General features: G+C 46.6%; 1 long non-coding RNA gene across 1 annotated transcript; it reads left to right on the top strand.

The window, feature by feature from the left end:
• Positions 1-17,272: 17,272 nt before the first annotated feature.
• On the top strand, positions 17,273-18,044 carry LOC311116523. Its single transcript, XR_014611440.1, has 3 exons — positions 17,273-17,410; positions 17,528-17,659; positions 17,745-18,044. It is a non-coding gene; the product is annotated as an uncharacterized lncRNA (long non-coding RNA).
• Positions 18,045-18,946: the final 902 nt, after the last annotated feature.

Raw genomic sequence — 18,946 nt, 5'->3', positions numbered from 1 at the left:
TTTCAATAATGGCAGGAATGGAGGAGGTCTTTATCCTAATAAGATTGCTAGGGTGGACACCACCATGTTTAGTTTTGCCCAACCTAGGTCGAGGCACAGACACAGTCTCAATGGGTATGGCTGAGCTGACTACACTGACTATGCTATTGGCAGACTCCACTAAGCTGGCAGGTTGGCTAACAGCCTGCTGCCTGGCCTGCACCCTATTTCACTGTGGGGCTAAAGGAGTTAGAGCCCTATCTATGTTGGTAGATAAGAGGAGAGCACCCCTCCAGCTAGGATGGAGTCCGTCACTCCTCAGCAGGTCAGGCTTGATCCTGTTTGTGGGTGAGTCCCAGAAAGAGGGCCAATTATCCACAAATGTTATCTTTTGGGAGGGGCAGAAAACAGTTTTCAACCAGCGATTAAGTGCTGAGACTCTGCTGTAGAGCTCGTCACTTCCCCTAACATTATCAGCTGGTCAGAATGGGAGGCTAGTTATCAGCTAGTCAGAATGGGAGGCCAGTTATCAGCTGGTCAGAATGGGAGGCCAGTTATCAGCTAGTCAGAATGGGAGACTAGTTATCAGCTAGTCAGAATGGGAGGCCAGTTATCAGCTGGTCAGAATGGGAGGCTAGTTATCAGCTAGTCAGAATGGGAGACTAGTTATCAGCTAGTCAGAATGGGAGGCCAGTTATCAGCTGGTCAGAATGGGAGGGCAGTTATCAGCTGGTCAGAACGGGAGGCTAGTTATCAGCTGGTCAGAATGGGAGCACAGTTATCGCTGGTCAGAATGAGAGGCCAGTTATCAGCTGGTCAGAATGGGAGGCTAGTTATCAGCTGGTCAGAATGGGAGGCTAGTTATCAGCTGGTCAGAATGGGAGGGCAGTTATCAGCTGGTCAGAATGGGAGGCTAGTTATCAGCTGATCAGAATGGGAGGCCAGTTCTCAGCTGGTCAGAATGGGAGGCCAGTTATCAGCTGGTCAGAATGGGAGGCTAGTTATCAGCTGGTCAGAATGGGAGGCTAGTTATCAGCTGGTCAGAATGGGAGGGCAGTTATCAGCTAGTCAGAATGGGAGGCAAGTTATCAGCTGGTCAGAATGGGAGGCTAGTTATCAGCTGGTCAGAATGGGAGGCTAGTTATCAGCTAGTCAGAATGGGAGGCTAGTTATCAGCTGGTCAGAACAAGAGGCCAGTTGTCAGCTGGTCAGAATGGGAGGGCAGTTATCAGCTGGTCAGAATGGGAGGCTAGTTATCAGCTGGTCACAATGGGAGGCAGTTATCAGCTGGTCAGAATGGGAGGGCAGTTATCAGCTGGTCAGAATGGGAGGCTAGTTATCAGCTGGTCAGAATGGGAGGCTAGTTATCAGCTGGTCAGAATGGGAGGGCAGTTATCAGCTGGTCAGAATGGGAGGCTAGTTATCAGCTGGTCAGAATGGGAGGCCAGTTGTCAGCTGGTCAGAATGGGAGGGCAGTTATCAGCTGGTCAGAATGGGAGGCCAGTTATCAGCTGGTCAGAATGGGAGGCCAGTTATCAGCTGGTCAGAATGGGAGGCCAGTTATCAGCTGGTCAGAATGAGAGGCCAGATATCAGCTGGTCAGAATGGGAGGCAAGTTATCAGCTGGTCAGAATGGGATGCCAGTTACCAGCTGGTCAGAATGGGACGCCAGTTATCAGCTAGTCAGAACGGGAGGCCAGTTATCAGCTAGTCAGAATGGGAGGCCAGTTATCAGCTGGTCAGAATGGGACGCCAGTTATCAACTGGTCAGAATGGGAGGCTAGTTATCAGCTGGTCAGAATGGGAGGCTAGTTATCAGCTTGTCAGAATGTGAGGCCAGTTATCAGCTGGTCAGAATGGGAGGCTAGTTATCAGCTGGTCAGAATGGGAGGCCAGTTATCAGCTAGTCAGAATGGGAGGCCAGTTATCAGCTGGTCAGAATGGGAGGCTAGTTATCAGCTGGTCAGAATGGGAGGCCAGTTATCAGCTGGTCAGAATGGGAGGCAAGTTATCAGCTGGTCAGAATGGGATGCCAGTTATCGCTGGTCAGAATGAGAGGCTAGTTATCAGCTGGTCAGAATGGGAGGCTAGTTATCAGCTGGTCAGAATGGGAGGCCAGTTATCAGCTGGTCAGAATGGGAGGCTAGTTATCAGCTGGTCAGAATGGGAGGCCAGTTATCAGCTAGTCAGAATGGGAGGCCAGTTATCAGCTGGTCAGAATGGGAGGCTAGTTATCAGCTGGTCAGAATGGGAGGCCAGTTGTCAGCTGGTCAGAATGGGAGGGCAGTTATCAGCTGGTCAGAATGGGAGGCCAGTTATCAGCTAGTCAGAATGGGAGGCCAGTTATCAGCTGGTCAGATTGGGAGGCCAGTTGTCAGCTGGTCAGAATGGGAGGGCAGTTATCAGCTGGTCAGAATGGGGGGCCAGTTATCGGCTGGTCAGAATGGGAGGCTAGTTATCAGCTGGTCAGAATGGGAGGCTAGTTATCAGCTGGTCAGAATGGGAGGCCAGTTATCAGCTGGTCAGAATGGGAGGGCAGTTATCAGCTGGTCAGAACGGGAGGCTAGTTATCAGCTGGTCAGAATGGGAGGCCAGTTATCAGCTGGTCAGAATGGGATGCCAGTTATCAGCTAGTCAGAATGGGAGGCCAGTTATCAGCTGGTCAGAATGGGAGGCCAGTTATCAGCTGGTCAGAATGGGAGGCCAGTTATCAGCTGGTCAGAATGAGAGGACAGTTATCAGCTGGTCAGAATGGGACGCCAGTTATCAACTGGTCAGAATGGGAGGCTAGTTATCAGCTAGTCAGAATGGGACGCCAGTTATCAGCTGGTCAGAATGGGAGGCCAGTTATCAGCTAGTCAGAATGGGAGGCCATTATCAGCTGGTCAGAATGGGAGGCTAATTATCAGCTAGTCAGAATGGGAGGCCAGTTATCAGCTGGTCAGAATGGGAGGCCAGTTATCAGCTAGTCAGAATGGGAGACTAGTTATCAGCTAGTCAGAATGGGAGGCCAGTTATCAGCTGGTCAGAATGGGAGGCTAGTTATCAGCTAGTCAGAATGGGAGACTAGTTATCAGCTAGTCAGAATGGGAGGCCAGTTATCAGCTGGTCAGAATGGGAGGGCAGTTATCAGCTGGTCAGAACGGGAGGCTAGTTATCAGCTGGTCAGAATGGGAGCACAGTTATCGCTGGTCAGAATGAGAGGCCAGTTATCAGCTGGTCAGAATGGGAGGCTAATTATCAGCTGGTCAGAATGGGAGGCTAGTTATCAGCTGGTCAGAATGGGAGGGCAGTTATCAGCTAGTCAGAATGGGAGGCAAGTTATCAGCTGGTCAGAATGGGAGGCTAGTTATCAGCTGGTCAGAATGGGAGGCTAGTTATCAGCTAGTCAGAATGGGAGGCTAGTTATCAGCTGGTCAGAACAAGAGGCCAGTTGTCAGCTGGTCAGAATGGGAGGGCAGTTATCAGCTGGTCAGAATGGGAGGCTAGTTATCAGCTGGTCAGAATGGGAGGCAGTTATCAGCTGGTCAGAATGGGAGGGCAGTTATCAGCTGGTCAGAATGGGAGGCTAGTTATCAGCTGGTCAGAATGGGAGGCTAGTTATCAGCTGGTCAGAATGGGAGGGCAGTTATCAGCTGGTCAGAATGGGAGGCTAGTTATCAGCTGGTCAGAATGGGAGGCCAGTTGTCAGCTGGTCAGAATGGGAGGGCAGTTATCAGCTGGTCAGAATGGGAGGCAAGTTATCAGCTGGTCAGAATGGGATGCCAGTTATCAGCTGGTCAGAATGGGAGGCCAGTTATCAGCTGGTCAGAATGAGAGGCCAGATATCAGCTGGTCAGAATGGGAGGCAAGTTATCAGCTGGTCAGAATGGGATGCCAGTTATCAGCTGGTCAGAATGGGACGCCAGTTATCAGCTAGTCAGAACGGGAGGCTAGTTATCAGCTAGTCAGAATGGGAGGCCAGTTATCAACTGGTCAGAATGGGAGGCTAGTTATCAGCTGGTCAGAATGGGAGGCCAGTTATCAGCTAGTCAGAATGGGAGGCCAGTTATCAGCTGGTCAGAATGGGAGGCTAGTTATCAGCTGGTCAGAATGGGAGGCCAGTTATCAGCTGGTCAGAAATGGAGGCAAGTTATCAGCTGGTCAGAATGGGATGCCAGTTATCGCTGGTTAGAATGAGAGGCTAGTTATCAGCTGGTCAGAATGGGAGGCTAGTTATCAGCTGGTCAGAATGGGAGGCCAGTTATCAGCTGGTCAGAATGGGAGGCTAGTTATCAGCTGGTCAGAATGGGAGGCCAGTTATCAGCTAGTCAGAATGGGAGGCCAGTTATCAGCTGGTCAGAATGGGAGGCTAGTTATCAGCTGGTCAGAATGGGAGGCCAGTTGTCAGCTGGTCAGAATGGGAGGGCAGTTATCAGCTGGTCAGAATGGGAGGCCAGTTATCAGCTGGTCAGAATGGGAGGCCAGTTATCAGCTGGTCAGATTGGGAGGCCAGTTGTCAGCTGGTCAGAATGGGAGGGCAGTTATCAGCTGGTCAGAATGGGAGGCCAGTTATCAGCTGGTCAGAATGGGAGGCTAGTTATCAGCTGGTCAGAATGGGAGGCTAGTTATCAGCTGGTCAGAATGGGAGGCCAGTTATCAGCTGGTCAGAATGGGAGGGCAGTTATCAGCTGGTCAGAACGGGAGGCTAGTTATCAGCTGGTCAGAATGGGAGGCTAGTTATCAGCTGGTCAGAATGGGAGGCTAGTTATCAGCTGGTCAGAATGGGAGGCTAGTTATCAGCTAGTCAGAATGGGAGGCTAGTTATCAGCTGGTCAGAACAAGAGGCCAGTTGTCAGCTGGTCAGAATGGGAGGGCAGTTATCAGCTGGTCAGAATGGGAGGCTAGTTATCAGCTGGTCAGAATGGGAGGCTAGTTATCAGCTGGTCAGAATGGGAGGCTAGTTATCAGCTGGTCAGAATGGGAGGCAAGTTATCAGCTGGTCAGAATGGGATGCCAGTTATCAGCTGGTCAGAATGGGACGCCAGTTATCAGCTAGTCAGAACGGGAGGCTAGTTATCAGCTAGTCAGAATGGGAGGCCAGTTATCAACTGGTCAGAATGGGAGGCTAGTTATCAGCTGGTCAGAATGGGAGGCCAGTTATCAGCTAGTCAGAATGGGAGGCCAGTTATCAGCTGGTCAGAATGGGAGGCTAGTTATCAGCTGGTCAGAATGGGAGGCCAGTTATCAGCTGGTCAGAAATGGAGGCAAGTTATCAGCTGGTCAGAATGGGATGCCAGTTATCGCTGGTTAGAATGAGAGGCTAGTTATCAGCTGGTCAGAATGGGAGGCTAGTTATCAGCTGGTCAGAATGGGAGGCCAGTTATCAGCTGGTCAGAATGGGAGGCTAGTTATCAGCTGGTCAGAATGGGAGGCCAGTTATCAGCTAGTCAGAATGGGAGGCCAGTTATCAGCTGGTCAGAATGGGAGGCTAGTTATCAGCTGGTCAGAATGGGAGGCCAGTTGTCAGCTGGTCAGAATGGGAGGGCAGTTATCAGCTGGTCAGAATGGGAGGCCAGTTATCAGCTGGTCAGAATGGGAGGCCAGTTATCAGCTGGTCAGATTGGGAGGCCAGTTGTCAGCTGGTCAGAATGGGAGGGCAGTTATCAGCTGGTCAGAATGGGAGGCCAGTTATCAGCTGGTCAGAATGGGAGGCTAGTTATCAGCTGGTCAGAATGGGAGGCTAGTTATCAGCTGGTCAGAATGGGAGGCCAGTTATCAGCTGGTCAGAATGGGAGGGCAGTTATCAGCTGGTCAGAACGGGAGGCTAGTTATCAGCTGGTCAGAATGGGAGGCTAGTTATCAGCTGGTCAGAATGGGAGGCTAGTTATCAGCTGGTCAGAATGGGAGGCTAGTTATCAGCTAGTCAGAATGGGAGGCTAGTTATCAGCTGGTCAGAACAAGAGGCCAGTTGTCAGCTGGTCAGAATGGGAGGGCAGTTATCAGCTGGTCAGAATGGGAGGCTAGTTATCAGCTGGTCAGAATGGGAGGCTAGTTATCAGCTGGTCAGAATGGGAGGCTAGTTATCAGCTGGTCAGAATGGGAGACCAGTTATCAGCTGGTCAGAATGGGAGGCTAGTTATCAGCTGGTCAGAATGGGAGGCCAGTTATCAGCTGGTCAGAATGGGAGGCTAGTTATCAGCTGGTCAGAATGGGAGGCCAGTTGTCAGCTGGTCAGAATGGGAGGGCAGTTATCAGCTGGTCAGAATGGGAGGCTAGTTATCAGCTGGTCAGAATGGGAGACCAGTTATCAGCTGGTCAGAATGGGAGGCTAGTTATCAGCTGGTCAGAATGGGAGGCCAGTTATCAGCTGGTCAGAATGGGAGGCTAGTTATCAGCTGGTCAGAATGGGAGGCCAGTTGTCAGCTGGTCAGAATGTGAGGGCAGTTATCAGCTGGTCAGAATGGGAGGCCAGTTATCAGCTGGTCAGAATGGGAGGCCAGTTATCAGCTGGTCAGAACGGGAGGCTAGTTATCAGCTGGTCAGAATGGGAGGCTAGTTATCAGCTGGTCAGAATGGGAGGGCAGTTATCAGCTGGTCAGAATGGGAGGCAGTTATCAGCTGGTCAGAATGGGAGGGCAGTTATCAGCTGGTCAGAATGGGAGGCAGTTATCAGCTGGTCAGAATGGGAGGCCAGTTATCAGCTAGTCAGAATGGGAGGCCAGTTATCAACTGGTCAGAATGGGAGGCTAGTTATCAGCTAGTCAGAATGGGAGGCCAGTTATCAGCTAGTCAGAATGGGAGGCCAGTTATAAGCTGGTCAGAATGGGAGGCCAGTTATCAGCTGGTCAGAATGGGACGCCAGTTATCAGCTAGTCAGAATGGGATGCCAGTTATCAGCTAGTCAGAACGGGAGGCTAGTTATCAGCTGGTCAGAATGGGAGACTAGTTATCTGCTAGTCAGAATGGGAGACTAGTTATCAGCTGGTCAGAATGGGAGGCAGTTATCAGCTGGTCAGAATGGGAGCACAGTTATCGCTGGTCAGAATGAGAGGCCAGTTATCAGCTGGTCAGAATGGGAGGCTAGTTATCAGCTAGTCAGAATGGGATGCCAGTTATCAGCTGGTCAGAATGGGAGGCTAGTTATCAGCTAGTCAGAATGGGAGGCCAGTTATCAGCTGGTCAGAATGGGAGGCTAGTTATCAGCTGGTCAGAATGGGATGCCAGCTTTCAGCTGGTCAGAATGGGAGGCCAGTTATCAGCTGGTCAGAATGGGAGGCTAGTTATCTGCTAGTCAGAATGGGAGACTAGTTATCAGCTGGTCAGAATGGGAGGCTAGTTTTCAGCTGGTCAGAATGGGAGGCTAGTTAACAGCTAGTCAGAATGGGAGGCCAGTTATCAGCTGGTCAGAATGGGAGGCCAGTTATCAGCTGGTCAGAATGGGAGGCCAGATATCAGCTGGTCAGAATGGGAGACCAGTTATCAACTAGTCAGAATGGGAGGCCAGTTATCAGCTGGTCAGAATAGAAGGCCAGTTATCAGCTGGTCAGAATGGGAGGCTAGTTATCAGCTGGTCAGAATGGGATTCCGATCCCGTAGAGGTTAATAACTTATTTGTTGACAAGTTTAGCAAACTCAGGCATGACATGCAACAAACAAATGCCTTCATAGTCATGCATAGCTGACCCAATAATGAAAGACAAGCACTCTTGCAATAGACTTCTACAAAGTGGGTGTGGGAGATATATATTTTTTTGCTATCTATAAATAAGGCCATACCACCTGGTACCGGCAACCTGGATGTTAAATTGCTGAGGTTGGTAGAGGAATACATTGTGACTCCCGTTTGCCACATAATATATACTAATAATCTTCAATTTAAGTCTAGAAGATGGTGCGTGCCCTCAGACATGGAGGGAGGCAAACGTCATCCCGCTAACTCCTGAGTGGCGCAGTGGTCTAAGGCACTGCATCGCAGTGCTAACTGTGCCACTAGATATCCTGGTTCGAATCCAGGCTCTGTTGCAGCACAATTGGTCCAGGGTAGGGGAGGGAATGGCCGGCATGGATGGAGCTCAGTTGATAGAGCATGGCGGTTGCAATGCCAGGGTTGTGGGTTCGATTCCCACGGGGGGCCAGTATAAAAAAATATGTATTCACTAACTGTAAGTCGCTCTGGATAAGAGCGTCTGCTAAATGACTAAAATGTAAAATAGCAGAGCCTTTAATCTTTAATGGGTCAAACAGCCGACCAATCGGCCTGTTACAAGTGCTTAGCAAACCTTTGGAAAAATATGTGTTTGATCAAATACAAAGTTATTTTACAGTAAACAAATTAACAACAGACTTTCAGCATGCTATTAGGGAAGGGAAATCACGGTAGGGAAGGGCACTCATCATGCTCGGCATTGACACGAATTACTGATGATTGGCTGAAAGAAATTAACAGTAAGAAGATTGTGGGAGCTGTTCTGTTAGACTTCAGTGCAGCGTTTGATGTCATTGATTATAACCTATTGTTGAAAAAACGTAGGTGTTATGGATTTGCATCCTCTGCCTTATTATGGATTGAGAGTTACCTATCTAATAGAACACAGAGGGTTTTCGTTAATGGAATCCTCTCTCATTCAAATTCAGTTAAATATGGTGTACCGCAAGGCAGCCGGCTTGGGCCATTGTTTTCTGTTTTTACTAGTGACCTTCCGCTTACCTTGAATAAAGCATGTGTGTCTATGTACGCTAACGACTCGAACGTATACACATAAAAATAACAGTAAAATAACTAACTGACTCCCTTAACATAGAGCTCCAGTCAGTTTAAGAATGGGTAACTAGCAATAGGCTGGTGCTAAATATCTCAAAAACGAAAAGCATCATTTTTGGGACAAATCACTCGCTCAATGCTAAACCTAATTTAGATCTATTATTGAATAATGTGGCGATTGTGCAAGTTTAGGAGAGTAAACTGCTGGGTGTAACCCTAGATAGCAAGCTTTTTTGGTCAAAACATATAGACTCAATGGTTGCTAAAATGGGAAGAGGTCTGTCCATGATAGGGCGTTGCTCTGCCTTCTTGACATCTCAGTCGACTAGACAGGTCCTACAGGCACTAGTTTTGTCACACCTGGACTATTGACCAGCTGTGCGGTCATGTGTTGCAAAGAGGGACATGGGTCAATTGCAGTTGGTCCAGAACAAAGGAGCACGTATTTTTTTTTGTTGTTCTTTTTTGTTTTTTTTATATTTTATATAGATATATTTTTTTTTGGGGGGGGGGGTGGATCAGCTTAATATTGTAGATATATTGTATCTTCTATCAATGTATTTGTCTGCATCACTTCCAATCCCCCATGTTTATTTTTATTTTTTATATATATACTCCCCTTTATTACTTTTCAACCCCACCATCCTTTCCCTACTTGGAGTAAATTAGTGAACAACAATGCCCAGGCCTCTACTTCCGGTCTATACTTACTATCTACACCTTATGGACAGAGTTAATTTTACAATAATTCTATTATATATATATATATTTTTTTTTTTTTGCTCCTGAACTTCTTCTACTCTCAACCTCTCCGATCATTTTCATGGTGTCCATCCGGTTTGCTTCTATATGCCATATCTTTCTAACTGTGCTCCTATATATATATATTTTTTTTTTGCTCCTGAACTTCTTCTACTCTCAACCTCTCCGATCATTTTCATGGTGTCCATCCGGTTTGCTTCTATATGCCATATCTTTCTAACTGTGCTCCTTCCCAAAAGCTCCCAACATACAACCTATATACTTATTATGGACACAGTATGCTTACATTATTAGCTATCTTTGTTATTATTTGTTGTTATTTGTTATTAGTCCCATCCTTCAACTCTATTCAATACCTCCCATCTATCTCTTAACACCATCCATATAGGATTTCTATTTGCCATATATATTTCAACCGTACTGTGATGTTTTACAAAAATTCGGAACCTTTCTATTCTCATTGCTTCTACAGATTGTTTTTTTTGCTAAAAGTATTATTATATTATTGATTGATTGACTATGACTTTTCAGATCACCCAGTAATGCTATCTGCAAGGTTAGTTCCAGGTAAATATTGCAATCCTTTAGCCATTCCTGGACCTGTGTCCAAAAACAAGCTAGGAGCACGTATTGCACTCAGATGTACACGGAGGGCAAGGGTCAGTAACATGCATGTCAGCCTCTCCTGGCTCAAAGTTGAGGAGAGATTGATTGCATCACTATTGGTCTTTTTTCGAGGTATTGATGTGTTGAAGGTACCAAGCAGTTGGCACACAGTTCGGACACTCATCGGTACAACACAAGACATACAACCAGAGGTCTCTTCCCAGTCCCCAGGTCCAGAACAGAGGCTGGGATACCCACAGTATTAAATAGAGCCATTACTAAATTGAACTCTCTGCAACCCCAGGTAACTCAAGCTAGCAATAAAACCAGATTTTAAAAATAACGGATAAAAGAACACCTTACTGCACAACTGGGACTGAGAAGAGACACAGCCATTTTATATATATATTGTATTGTAATCTGCACTGTATTATGTATTAGACCTAGATATTGTGTGCATCTACTGATACTGTATGTAGGCTATTTGTGACGTTTCAAATATATGTATTTCAGTCCTTGACTAAAAATGTTCTGTACTATGTATTATGTAATGTTTCATGCGCCAAATACAACAGGTGAAGACCTTAAAGTTAAATGCTTACTTACAGAGAGAGAGAAACAGAGAGGGATATATATATATATATATATATATATATATATATATATATATATATAGAGAGAGAGAGAGAGAGAGAGAGAGAGAGAGAGAGAGAGAGAGAGAGAGAGAGAGAGAGAGAGAGAGAGAGAGAGAGAGAGAGAGAGAGAGAGAGAGAGAGAGAGAGAGAGAGAGAGACTTACAAGCTCTTAACCGACAATGCAGTTTTAAGAAAAAAGAAAAGAAAGGAAAGAGCAGCAGTAAAATAAAATAAAACAGTCAATGTTTCTTAGAGTAAAACGCACACGGGTAAAACCAAATAACCAGTTTTTGTCTTCGTTTCCTGGTGTTATAACGTCAGGCCGTTGCACAGCAACACAATCAACGCTACAACACCCCTCATTCTTTACCTGGACTGTCAACGTCTTCAGTTCCTTAGTTTCTTCCCACTAGGTGTAGAATTAGGTTTGTGGAAAAGGGACCTGTGCAAGGGCACTAAAATCCCTTGCAGAGAATTGTTGGATTAGAATATTTAGTTAAATATTTACCAAATTATACATTATATTTACTGGAAGGTCTATTTAATATCTATTTACCGGATAGTCTTATCTAACAAAGTCATTGACCTACGTTTCATGTTGGCATAGGCAGGCTTTGACGTTTTGAATGGAACAGAAAAAAAATAAGTTTTCCCCTCTGTCTCCTGTTCACCAAGCTGCTTGGCGATGGTCTTGTAGTCCATTCCAACCTTGTGTAGGTCTACAATCTTGTCCCTGACATCCTTGGATAGCTCTTTGGTCTTGGCCATGGGGGAGAGTTTGGAATCTGATTGATTGATTGCTTCTCTGGACAGGTGTCTTTTATACAGGTAACAAACTGAGATTAGGAGCACTCCCTTTAAGAGTGTGCTCCTAATCTCAGCTCGTTACCTATATAAAAGACACCAAGGAGTCAGAAATCTTTCTGATTGAGAGGGGGTAAAATACTTATTTCCCTCATTAAAATGCAAATCAATTGATAACATTTTTGACATACGTTTTTCTGGATTTTTATAGTTGTTATTCTGTCTCTCACTGTTCAAATAAACCTACCATTAAAATTATAGACTGATCATTTCTTTGTCAGTGGGCAAATGTACAAAATCAGCAGGGGATCAAATACTTTTTCCAATCACTGTATATAATCCACTGAACCAAAATAGGACAGCACTCCAGTGAATAATCTGAAATTGACTAGGGTGGCTGAAATCTTTGACAATTTTTAGGGCCTTCCTCTGACACCGCTTGGTATAGAGGTCCTGGATGGCAGGAAGCTTGGCCCCAGTGATGTACTGGGCCGTATGCACTACCCTCTGTAGTCCCTTGCGGTCGGAGGCCGAGCAGTTGCCATACCAAGCGGTGATGCAACTAGTCAGGATGCTCTCGATGGTGCAGCTGTAGAAATGTTTGAGGATCTGAGGACCCATGCCAAATCTTTTCAGTCTCCATAGGGCGAATAGGCTTAGTCGTGCCCCCTTCATGACTGTCTTGGTGTGTTTGGACCATGATAGTTTGTTGGTGATGTGGACACCAAGGAACTTGAAGCTCTCATCCTGCAGTACAGCAGCACCCAACAAGCATTCTTTGCTATGCTCTCTGTTCTCGGTTTTCTCTGCATTGTATAGTACACCCCAAACATGTTGTCTCAGTCAGTGTGACTCAAAACACACAACACAGTACACAGCAAGCAAACCCCTTTCTCTGCTCTCTGTTGTCTCTCTTCTCTCTTCATTGACGGTGAGAAACCAAACCAGAGATATACTGGAAAGAAGAAAATAAAGTAAAGGTGGAGACAAATGAGAAGGAAAGGTGGAGACAAAGGAAAGGAAAGGTGGAGACAAAGGGGAAGGAAAGGAGGAGACAAAGGGGAAGGAAAGGTGGAGACAAAGGAAAGGAAAGGTGGAGACAAAGGGGAAGGAAAGGTGGAGACAAAGGGGAAGGAAAGGTGGAGACAAAGGGAAGGAAAGGTGGAGACAAAGGGAAGGAAAGGTGGAGACAAAGGAAAGGAAAGGTGGAGACTAAGGGGAAGAAAAGGTGGAGACAATGGGGAAGGAAAGGTGGAGACAAAGGAAAGGAATGGTGGAGACAAAGGGAAGGAAAGGTGGAGACAAAGGAAAGGAAAGGTGGCGACAAAGGGGAAGGAAAGGTGGAGACAAAGGGAAGGAAAGGTGGAGACAAAGGAAATGAAAGGTGGAGACAAAGGGAAGGAAAGGTGGAGACAAAGGGGAAGGAAAGGTGGAGACAATGGGGAAGGAAAGGTGGAGACAAAGGAAAGGAAAGGTGGAGACAAAGGGGAAGGAAAGGTGGAGACAAAGGGAAGGAAAGGTGGAGACAAAGGGAAGGAAAGGTGGAGACAAAGGGAAGGAAAGGTGGAGACAAAGGGGAGGGAAAGGTGGAGACAAATGAGAAGGAAAGGTGGAGACAAAGGAAAGGAAAGGTGGAGACAAAGGGGAAGGAAAGTTGGAGACAAAGGGGAAGGAAAGTTGGAGACAATGGGGAAGGAAAGGTGGAGACAAAGGAAATGAAAGTTGGAGACAAATGGGAAGGAAAGGTGGAGACAAAGGGGAAGGAAAGGTGGAGACAATGGGGAAGGAAAGGCTGAGACAAAGGACATGAAAGTTGGAAACAAAGGGGAAGGAAAGGAGGAGACAAAGGGGAAGGAAAGTTGGAGACAATGGGGAAGGAAAGGTGGAGACAAAGGAAATGAAAGTTGGAGACAAATGGGAAGGAAAGGTGGAGACAAAGGGGAAGGAAAGGTGGAGACAATGGGGAAGGAAAGGCTGAGACAAAGGAAATGAAAGTGGAAACAAAGGGGAAGGAAAGGTGGAGACAATGGGGAAGGAAAGGTGGAGACAAAGGAAATGAAAGTTGGAGACAAAGGGGAAGGAAAGGTGGAGACAAAGGGGAAGGAAAGGTGGAGACAATGGGGAAGGAAAGGCTGAGACAAAGGAAATGAAAGTTGGAGACAAAGGGGAAGGAAAGGTGGAGACAAAGGGGAAGGAAATGTGGAGACAATGAGGAAGGAAAGGTGGAGACAAAGGGGAAGGAAAGGTGGAGACAATGGGGAAGGAAAGGCTGAGACAAAGGAAATGAAAGTTGGAGACAAAGGGGAAGGAAAGGTGGAGACAAAGGGGAAGGAAATGTGGAGACAATGAGGAAGGAAAGGTGGAGACAAAGGAAATGAAAGTTGGAGACAAAGGGGAAGGAAAGGTGGAGACAAAGGGGAAGGAAAGGTGGAGACAATGGGGAAGGAAAGGCTGAGACAAAGGAAATGAAAGTTGGAGACAAAGGGGAAGGAAAGGTGGAGACAAAGGGGAAGGAAATGTGGAGACAATGAGGAAGGAAAGGTGGAGACAAAGGAAATGAAAGTTGGAGACAAAGGGGAAGGAAAGGTGGAGACAAAGGGGAAGGAAAGGTGGAGACAATGGGGAAGGAAAGGCTGAGACAAAGGAAATGAAAGTTGGAGACAAAGGGGAAGGAAAGGTGGAGACAAAGGGGAAGGAAAGGTGGAGACAATGGGGAAGGAAAGGTGTAGACAAAGGAAATGAAAGTTGGAGACAAAGGGGAAGGAAAGGTGGAGAAAAAGGGGAAGGAAAGGTGGAGACAATGGGGAAGGAAAGGTGTAGACAAAGGGGAAGGAAAGGTGGAGACAATGGGGAAGGAAAGGTGGAGATAAAGGAAATGAAAGGTGGAGACAAAGGGGAAGGAAAGGTGGAGACAATGGGGAAGGAAAGGTGGAGACAAAGGGGAAGGAAAGGTGAAGACAAAGGGGAAGGAAAGGTGGAGACAATGGGGAAGGAAAGGTGGAGACAAAGGAAAGGAAAGGTGGAGACAAAGGAAAGGAAAGGTGGAGACAAAGGAAAGGTGGAGACAAAGGAAAGGAAAGGTGGAGACAAAGGAAAGGAAAGGTGGAGACAAAGGAAAGGAAAGGTGAAGACAAAGGGGAAGGAAAGGTGGAGACAAAGGGGAAGGAAAGGTGGAGACAAAGGGGAAGGAAAAGTGGAGACATAGGAAATGAAAGTTGGAGACAAAGGGGAAGGAAAGGTGGAGACAAAGGGGAAGGAAAGGTGGAGACAATGGGGAAGGAAAGGTGGAGACAAAGGGGAAGGAAAGGCTGAGACAAAGGAAATGAAAGTTGGAGACAAAGGGGAAGGAAAGGTGGAGACAAAGGGGAAGGAAAGGTGGAGACAATGGGGAAGGAAAGGTGTAGACAAAGGAAATGAAAGTTGGAGACAAAGGGGAAGGAAAGGTGGAGAAAATGGGGAAGGAAAGGTGGAGACAATGGGGAAGGAAAGGTGTAGACAAAGGGGAAGGAAAGGTGGAGACAATGGGGAAGGAAAGGTGGAGATAAAGGAAATGAAAGGTGGAGACAAAGGGGAAGGAAAGGTGGAGACAATGGGGAAGGAAAGGTGGAGACAAAGGGGAAGGAAAGGTGAAGACAAAGGGGAAGGAAAGGTGGAGACAATGGGGAAGGAAAGGTGGAGACAAAGGAAAGGAAAGGTGGAGACAAAGGAAAGGAAAGGTGGAGACAAAGGAAAGGTGGAGACAAAGGAAAGGAAAGGTGGAGACAAAGGAAAGGAAAGGTGGAGACAAAGGAAAGGAAAGGTGAAGACAAAGGGGAAGGAAAGGTGGAGACAAAGGGGAAGGAAAGGTGGAGACAAAGGGGAAGGAAAAGTGGAGACATAGGAAATGAAAGTTGGAGACAAAGGGGAAGGAAAGGTGGAGACAAAGGGGAAGGAAAGGTGGAGACAAAGGGGAAGGAAAGGCGGAGACAAAGGGGAAGGAAAGGTGAAAACAAAGGGGAAGGAAAGGTGGAGACAAAGGGGAAGGAAAGGTGGAGACAAAGGAAAGGAAAGGTGGAGACAAAGGAAAGGAAAGGTGGAGACAAAGGAAAGGTGGAGACAAAGGAAAGGAAAGGTGGAGACAAAGGAAAGGAAAGTTGAAGACAAAGGGGAAGGAAAGGTGGAGACAAATGGGAAGGAAAGGTGGAGACAAAGGAAAGGAAAGGTGGAGATAAAGGGGAAGGAAAGGTGAAGACAAAGGAAAGGAAAGTTGGAGACAAAGGAAAGGAAAGGTGGAGACAAAGGAAAGGAAAGGTGGAGACATAGAAAAGGAAAGGTGGAGACAAAGGAAAGGAAAGTTGGAGACAAAGGAAAGGAAAGTTGAAGACAAAGGGGAAGGAAAGGTGGAGACAAATGGGAAGGAAAGGTGGAGACAAAGGAAAGGAAAGGTGGAGATAAAGGGGAAGGAAAGGTGAAGACAAAGGAAAGGAAAGTTGGAGACAAAGGAAAGGAAAGGTGGAGACAAAGGAAAGGAAAGGTGGAGACATAGAAAAGGAAAGGTGGAGACAAAGGAAAGGAAAGGTGGAGACAAAGGAAAGGAAAGGTGGAGACAAAGGAAAGGAAAGGTGGAGACAAAAGGAAAGGAAAGGTGAAGACAAAAGGAAAGGAAAGGTGGAGACATAGGAAAGGAAAGGTGGAGACAAAGGAAAGGAAAGGTGGAGACAAAGGAAAGGAAAGGTGGAGACAAAGGAATGGAAAGGTGGAGACAAAGGGAAGGAAAGGTGGAGACAAAGGGGAAGGAAAGGTGGAGACAAAGGAAAGGAAAGGTGGAGACAAAGGGGAAGGAAAGGACGAGACATAGGAAAGGAAAGGTGGAGACAAAGGAAAGGAAAGGTGGAGACAAAGGAAAGGAAAGGTGGAGACAAAGGAAAGGAAAGGTGGAGACAAAGGAAAGGAAAGGTGGAGACATAGGAAAGGAAATGTGGAGACAAAGGAAAGGAAAGGTGGAGACAAAGGAAAGGAAAGGTGGTGACAAAAGGAAAGGAAAGGTGAAGACAAAGGAAAGGAAAGGTGAAGACAAAGGAAAGGAAATGTGGAGACATAGGAAAGGAAAGGTGGAGACAAAGAAAAGGAAAGGTGGAGACAAAGAAAAGGAAAGTTGGAGACAAAAGGAAAGGAAAGGTGAAGACAAAGGAAAGGAAAGGTGGAGACAAAAGGAAAGGAAAGGTGAAGACAAAGGAAAGGAAAGGTGGAGACATAGGAAAGGAAAGGTGGAGACAAAGGAAAGGAAAGGTGGAGACAAAGGGGAAGGAAAGGTGGAGACAAAGGGGAAGGAAAGGTGGAGACAAAGGGGAAGGAAAGGTGGAGACAAAGGAAAGGAAAGGTGGAGACAAAGGGGAAGGAAAGGTGGAGACAAAGGGGAAGGAAAGTTGGAGACAAAGGAAAGGAAAGGTGGAGACAAAGGAAAGGAAAGGTGGAGACAAAGGAAAGGAAAGGTGGAGACAAAGGGGAATTAAAGGTGGAGACAAAGGGGAATTAAAGGTGGAGACAAAGGAAATGAAAGGTGGAGACAAAGGAAAGGAAAGGTGGAGACAAAGGAAAGGAAAGGTGGAGACAAAGGGGAATTAAAGGTGGAGATCGCACGCGGACTGCAGTCTGGACTATAATTACAATGTCTTAACAATAAGTACAGTAATGAGAGGCGTGAAAGAGAGGAGTCTCTGAACCGCATTTGCAGCTTTGCTTCTGCTTTTTCTCATGGTTGTGATTCTGTTGTGCAGCGGCCTGACTGGGGCTGACGTAATGACACGAGGATATGACATGAGTACGCTGAGGAAGATTGAAGTCATGGAGAACCGACTTGCAGCTGCTGAGAGCCAGGTGGAGACACTGAAGGCTAAAGCAGGTAGTTACTTTTTCACTGTCTTAACATGGGCTTACTGAATTAATCACCTGCTTAGTCCTATAGTGTAACAAATGTCATTTGGTTTGAAAAAAAAGCACCCCTTTTTATGTCTCACAGAAACAAAGGTGGCATTCTCAGCTGGAGTTGGGGATACTGCGTACTTAGGACCGTTCGATCTTGAAGGGTCCTTCACCCTTGTCTACAAAAAGGTCTTAACTAACCTTGGCAATGCTTACAACCCTGCAACAGGTGAAGTCATCGTGCATATATAAACTACATCTATTATTTCTCCTTCTTCTTCTCCCACATTAAATAGTGTGCTCTTTTCATCCAGGCATCTTCACAGCGCCAGTGAGAGGAGTCTATCACTTCAGCGTCTATCACCATTCAGGAACAAACCGCCGCTCCGTGCTGTTCAAGAACAAAGAACAAATTGCATATATTTCTGCTATGTTGAAGGACGGCTACTACAACGGATCTAATGGTATCATAATGCAGTTGGAGGAGGGAGATGTGGTATACGTTGTTTTGGAGGCTAATTCATTTTTGAACAACATACCTAAGGCTGGTGCCACTGGAGGGTGCTACTTCAATGGCATTTTGTTGTTTGCTCAATAAACCTCAGTGGAATATGTGCATATTGTTGCATTATAATAAGCTATTTTGCAGACACTTTTATCCAAAGCGACTTACAGTCATGTGCGCATACATTTTTACATATGGGTGGTCCCGGGGATCGAACCTACTACCCTGGCGTTACAAGCACCATGCTCTACCAATTGAGCTACAGAGGACCACACTTTTCAAATTGGTTTCTGCATAAATCATACTGTTTCTGCTTCTTATGTGCTTCTAACATATCTGACAGTTTATCATCGGCAACTGATAGTAACACTTAAACAAATGTTTCCCGTGTCACATTTCAACAGCTTCAATGGCATTCTGCTACAGACTCAGCAATACTGAATAAAATGGAATATGTGTCACGATCGTCGTAGTAATGAGTAGACCAAGGCGCAGCGTGAGAAACAAACATGACTTTAATTAGTTAAAGTTTCTAAACAAAACAAAACACGGCTCGTGAAGTCCACGGTGACAATGACCAAACACGGAACAAAAACCCACAAACACAAAGTGAAACACAGACAGTTAAATATGGCTCCCAATCAGAGACAACCAGCACACAGCTGACACTCGTTGCCTCTGATTGGGAGTCACTCAGTCAAATATAGAAAATGACGAACTAGAAACACCCAACATAGAAACAGAACACATAGAATGAACACACCCTGGCTCAACATATAGAGTCCCAGAGCCAGGGTGTGACAGTACCCCCCCCCTAAAGGCGCGGACTGCGACCGCGCCTAAATACGAGCAAAACAGGGGAGGGCTGGGTGGGCATTCCTCCTCGGCGGCGGCTCCGGCTCCGGGCTTGCCCACCACCCTCCAACAAACCCCCCATAGCGCCCCTGGTCCGGTCTGGCCCCGCTGGCTGGAGCTGGACTGGACGTAGCAGGAGCGGTAGGCTTCAGCTCC

This window comes from Coregonus lavaretus (assembly GCF_964263955.1).
Source record: "Coregonus lavaretus genome assembly, contig: HAP1_SCAFFOLD_2172, whole genome shotgun sequence".
In the NCBI taxonomy this organism is placed as follows: Eukaryota; Metazoa; Chordata; class Actinopteri; order Salmoniformes; family Salmonidae; genus Coregonus; species Coregonus lavaretus.
The sequence above is the reverse complement of the archived record's forward strand: the minus strand, read 5'-3'. Positions and strand labels throughout refer to the sequence as shown.